This window comes from Crocuta crocuta, unplaced genomic scaffold, assembly GCF_008692635.1.
Source record: "Crocuta crocuta isolate KB4526 unplaced genomic scaffold, BGI_CrCroc_1.0 scaffold28, whole genome shotgun sequence".
NCBI classification, from domain to species: domain Eukaryota; kingdom Metazoa; phylum Chordata; class Mammalia; order Carnivora; family Hyaenidae; genus Crocuta; species Crocuta crocuta.
The window spans coordinates 1,280,475-1,286,824 of record NW_027533256.1 but is presented as its reverse complement, the minus strand read 5'-3'; positions in this window follow the sequence as shown (position 1 = coordinate 1,286,824).

The window sequence follows — 6,350 nt, the reverse complement described above, 5'->3', positions numbered from 1 at the left end:
CCCTCCTTCCTGCTTCCCCAAGGGGCCCAGAGCAGGATGAACCAAACCACAACATCTCCCTCTGTCCATCCTCAAGTAGGCACGGGAACAGGAGTTACTTGGCCCCAGTGCGGGGGCTTGGGGGGGAAGGCAAGAAAATAAATTTGAAAAGAGACCTGTAAGACTAAAAGAGAAAAACCTGGTAATTAGTGCTTCAGACAGATAATAAATTCTGAATCTCACAAATAAGGCTTTACGAGTTGAGTGTGTATAATTGATACCACAGCCTGAAGAGCCTATCAGATCGCCTTAATCCCACTTTTTGTCTTGTGCATTTTAAATTATTCAGTTCCTTTGAAAACCAGAAATACTGCCTTTGTAGAAGCAGACAGCTCACTCCACAGGGTGCCAATTTAGGATCTCCACAGTGGGTTTGGCCAGGGATGCTTGCCTTGAAGTCTGGAGACGTGTATCCATTCAAACCACAGCATTCAGGGCCGGAGCTCGCCCGCGCCTTCCCAGCTACATTCTGCTGCCCGCGGCCCTCTCCCACCTGGCGACTCTGCTGGGAGACGGCCAACCTTGGGGCACCAGGCAGAGTGAGAATGGTGTGAGCCCAGGCAGGTGAAACACCTCGGGCTGCTCAGAGACTCCCCAGGGATCATGTCCAACTCTAGCTACCCATGTTCAGCTGGGCAGGTCACTTCACAGTTCCAGATGCTTCTCACCACAGGCTGGGTACAGGACTTGGCATTCCGCATTCGTGATGCAATTTGATACTCACAACAGTCCTGGGGCAGTAGGTAATACTGCTAGACCTATTTCACAGATGAAGCAACTGAGGCTCAAGGAAGCAAAGTGCTTTGGCTAAGCCCAAGCAGTAGAGCTGAGATTTGAATGCAAGTCTGTCGGAGTCCAAAGACCATTTTATCATGCTATTTTGAGGACTTCCTCTGGGCCGGGGCAGGAGCTTGTAGATGAGGTCCCCACCCTCAAAGAGCATAATTCGTGGTGGAGTCGGGCACATAAACCACACTGACATGTCATCGTGAGCTCGTCGACGGAGCTCTAGTGAGCACTGGTATAGGACTGAACGACCTGGGGAAGGGGACATGTAAGGGGCTTCCCTGCCCCCTCCTCCCTGGCACCAGCCTTGAAAAGAGTAGACTCGAGGGCGTAGGAAGTTGTCTTCAAATCCCTGAAGGGCATGGTCCTTCTGAGCACCCCAAACACTCAACCAGACCCGGTGAATGAAAATCTCAGGAAGGCCAGTTTGCTCTGTGGGAGGGGAGCTCAACTGGAAGGTCCACTTTGCAAGAGTGTGAGAAGATCTCTGTCACGGACAAGTATCTGAGCTGAAGCCAGATGGACTTTATCAGAAACACAGTGCAGAGGATTCCTGAGCTGGGGGAATGGGACAAAGCACCTCATTCTCTGTTCTGATCTATCTTCCCCTCTCAGAACAGCTATTTACCACTTTCAGTCATGTGAAAAATTGGGATGAGAATAGCCCCTAACTTACCAAGGGGCAGGAGGGACTGAATGGGAAACTAAGGCTCAGACAGATTAAGCAATTGGCCCAAGGTCACACTGGATGCCAGCAGGAAGCCAGGTCTCATTCACTGCATGGTCTTCCTTTTAAACCAGCTGGGCCACCTCTTCTTCCCTGGTGATCCCTTTATGGTTGGTGACTCTTTTTGTGCTCAAGATGTGAGAAACAAAAGACTGGAGTTAGAACTCTCTACCCGGCAGTGGACCCATAATCACCACCTGTAGATGCTGGCCCAGGCCTGAGCCCACCCTGAGCTCTCAGAGCACCGCAGTCCGCTCTGAAGGAAGAGGGTTGGGCTTGAATTCAGAAGACATGCTTCAAGTCCCACGTTTTCCTCTTACCAGCTCCATGATCTTGGACGTGAGTCTTAGTCTTACATCTATAAGATGGGAATAATAATTCCTGCTCTCAGAAACTGCCAGGATTAGCAGACACTTCTAAAGAACAATGTGTGCGAAAGCCCTCTGGTCACTAATGTACTTGGTGAGCGCGAGGAGAAGGGGAAGGGAAGTGGTGCACACCGAAATCCAGCTATGTTCCACGTCAGAAGCAGACCCTGAGATGGAGATTCGCATGCAAGTGATGCCTTATGAAACGCTCCTGGGAGAACGTGATGAAGAAGTGGGGAAGCAAGATGGGAAAGCAGCCAGGCAACAATAGAGTCACAGGGGAAGCCCCAGCCTGGCCTGATCCTGCACAGAGCTCTGGGGTACACATTACAGCTGCCATGTTTGCTCCATCTTTTTTTTTTTTCCAAAATGTTTTTAATGTTTTATTTATTTCTGAGAGAGACAGCATGAGCAGGGGAGGGTCAGAGAGAGAGGGAGACATAGAATCTGAAACAGGCTCCAGGCTCTGAGCTAGCTGTCAGCACAGAGCCCGACGCGGGGCTCGAACCCACCAACTGTGAGATCATGACCTGAGCTGAAGTCAGACGCTTAACCGACTGAGCCACCCAGGCGCCCCTACTCCATCTTGAAGCAAAGAAGTTGGGTTTTCATACTCCTGCCTCAGCTGAACACTGGTTACAGGTGACCGTGAGGACCCTTCCTGCTCTCAGATCCTTCCGGCTGAAGCACTGGAAAAGCCTAAAGGCGGTCCTCTGAAGAAGCTTGCAGAAGCTTTCCTGTAGCTCCCAGGAAAGAAGCATGCAGGAGCTGGGTGGGGCATGCGGGGAGGGTGGACAAGAACTCATAAAGGAGAACCAGGGGCAGAGAACTGACAGTGTCCATTACCCAGACTCTCAACATATGTGCTCTCATTTAATTAATATCCAGTTCAATGAAGAGGATATTATTAGCCCCACTTTATAGATGACAAAGCCAAGACTCAGAAATGTGACTCACTCAAGGCCCCAGAGCTAATAAGTGATCAATTCTATCTGCCTTCAAAGTCATCCTCTCACGGTAAAGAGGATGCACCTGCACCTCCCTCTGTTCCAGTGTCCAGAGCCCCTCCCGGCATTGGTGGCCCTGCTGTCCTGAAGGGTTCCAATCATCTGCTTGTCCCATCAACATCCCACAGGGTCAAGAAGCCCACTAAAATGGGAGCAATGGAGACCCTGGTGTTGGTAGAGATGACAGGGATGGCAGTGGTAGTAATGATAATAGTGGCGCCATCAATGGGGCAAGTGATGGTGACAATATCCGCAGCGGGGGTCAGAGTATTGGGACAGAAGACGCAATGAGAGTAGTGGTAATGGTAGTCATGGACATGGCATTGGCGTTGTTACAGTGAGGTTGGTAATGGTGGTGGTGGAGACAGCGGGATGCAGCAGCGGAGGTGATGACGGTGGATGGCGATGTTGGATACTGTGGTGGTAGTAGCGATAGAGGTGGTGGGCATAGCTGTGGAGGTGACGATGGCAGTGGCAATGGCCGTGGCTGAGAGCGTACTGGCCTAGGGAATGTGGTGGAGGAGACGATGGTGATGGTTATGACGGCAGCGGTGATGGAACTGATGATAATGATGGTCATGGTGGTGAGCGAGATGATTAGGGTGGCGGTGAGGGGAATGGTATGGTGGTGATGACTGTGGTGGTGGTGGTGGTAGTGGTGGTGGTGAAGACGGAAGCGGAGGTGAAGATGGGACGGTGATAATAATGGTTGTGGCCACAGTAGTATCGATACAGTGCAAGTAATAGAGGTGGTAATAATGAGTTGGTGACCGGGCAGGTGACAGAAGGAAAGACTGTAGGGATGGCGGAGACGCTACGGATGGGGCAGTGGGGGTGACGGCAGCGGTGCTTGCGATGGTGGAGTTGGTGGTAATAATGGTGGTTGCCCTTGTGGTACCAACATGGTGGAAGTGGTGGAGGTGAAGATGGTGGAGGTGATGAGGGTGATGGTGATGACAATGGTAAAAATAGCAATGGTGCGATGGTGGTGGAATTCCTGTTGGGGTACTGGTAACGCTGTTATTATTGGAAGTGACAGTGACTAACCAGCAAGACAGTAGCAGTCACCTCCTGCCTCCCGATGTGCCTCAGAAAATGGGGCCCGTGGGTCCCCACCTGGCAGCCGGGGGAAGGCAGAGAAGCCCCCGGAGGGATTGCGGCTAGAATGAGAACACATTCTGCCGCGAGGAGGCCCAGACTGCCATGCGGCGCCCCTCAACAGAGAGCCAAAGTCGGCCGAGGTACGAGGATGGCGGAGCGAGCAAGGCAGCGGAGCAAGTCAGTCACATCATATTTCAGTAACAGCGTGTAGCTGCTTGTTAGCAGAGCTCTGCTTTCCAACGGCAAATAATAAAATTATGCTTTTTGTGCGGCTAATGAAATGCAAATTGAAGCTGGATGCACATTAATGCAAAGAGTTGAATATCCATTTAATCAGCTCCTCCCTGCAGGGGCCAATGATAAAAATGACAGAGGAATTGCATTGCTAATTCTGGGCCTGTCACATCTTATACACCCGTACCTTGTAAACCTACTACTCCTGTGGCTGGCACCTGCCTGAGGGACCCAAGGTTTAGGTGTCACTGTTCTGGGAGCCTGGGAATCCCTTTTGTGGGGGAGGGGTTAGGTGGTTGGGCCCAGATGGGAGTGGGGAGGCTTGGAGGGAGTTGCATGAAACAGATAGGATCTTTCCCATATAAAATGAACTGCCACCACCCTCTCTGCTGTCCCCCGTCAGGCCAGCTTCTCTTCTCCGTGGTGGGTGGGATGCCAATCAGAACATTTCTGCCTGTGATAGAAATCAGAGATCAGTGGTGACCACGTATCAACTGTTACTCTGCCAGGTGCCCTGCAAGGTGGTTTACTAGCACTTGCTCATCGGACTAGCAGAGACGGGTACACTTACTCCTATTGTCAGATGAGGAAACTGAGGCTCTGAGAGGTGAAGTAAGTGCTTTGTCGAAGGACACGTGGCTGGAAAGGGATTTGAACACAGACAGTCTGGCTCTTAAGGCCACATTCTCAGCTACTAGAGCATACTGTTTCCTCTGAAGAAAATGCCAGCCCAGGTAAACAGCCCGTTGACTCCAGGGGTCCGTGCTCCCCCATGCTGTGCTCAGCCTCAGGTGTCCCTGAGGGCAGCTACGGAAGGAGGAGGCACCTTCCCTGCTCTCCAAGACCTTGCAAGTTCATCTGGAGTGACTGTCTTTCCAAAGAGTGAGTAGTTTCTCACCAAGGCACAAACACAACTTAAAAACCAAGGCTCAGAGCAGGGTGCTCACTAGGCTACCGCTGGTGTATAAAGGAGAGAAAGAAATATATGTTTGTGTTTCCTGTAATGTAAACACATTAAACAGAGGCCCTTGGGACATGAGAAATCAGCAGCCGTGTCTAGCTCACGGGGAAGGAATGGACAGATGGGGGTGCGGGGGCTGGGGAAGAATCGTACTCTAGGATCCTCTCATTTTATTTTTATTTTTGAGTACATAAATATACCAACCCTTCAAAATTTTAAGTAGAGTTTTTAACTGAAAACTTAAATATCTTTTCACCTGCATTAGAAAAGACAATAAGAGGGGCGCCTGGGTGGCTTAGTCGGTTAAGCGTCCGACTTTCGCTTAGGTCGTGATCTCACGGTTCGTGGGTTCGAGCCCCGCGTCGGGCTCTGTGCTGGCTGCCAGCTCAGAGCCTGGAGCCTGTTTCAGAGTCTGTGTCTCCCTCTCTCTCTGACCCTCCCCTGCTCACGCTGTGTGTCTCTCTCTCTCTCCTAGAAATAAATAAAAATATTTAAAAAAAAAAAAAAAGAAAAGACAAGACAAGACAATAAGACCGTGAGAGGCATTCTTCAGCAAAGGAGCCCAAAACACAGAGGGTTTGTTGGGGGTGGTGGCTCATGCCCTGGTCACAGGGAACCGGGCACAGCCTCACACCCATCCCCTCATTTCATAAGCATTGGCTCCTAGTCCAGTGCCCCGCAGGACCGGACACACAGTGGGTCTCAGAAAATAAGCTGTCATTCCCTGCTCCAGGACATAGATGGGAGGACCAAGGTAAAGTAAACTGCCTTCCCTCAAAAAAAAAGAAAAAGAACTAAAGCTTAGCACCTGCAAGGTTTGGCCAGAAGAGCCCCTTGGTAGGGAGAGAGGCAAGACCAGGGCCTGTAGACACCATGACCTTGAGCTCTGCCTTCCTGGGGGACAGGGTCTGGCCTCGACTCCCACTGCTGCCCCAAGGTAATCTCTTCCTTCTAGCCCTTTGCCTCCCTTAGCACATCCAAAACCAACATTACCTTTCCACAAAGCTCCACTTGGGGACTTGAGGGGATGAAAATCAGGAGAAGGGGTTTCCAGGTCCCCCATCCACACACCTTCTGACCTCAGTCCACCTGGCAGCACCTGGGCCACATCCTCACCTCCCCACTCC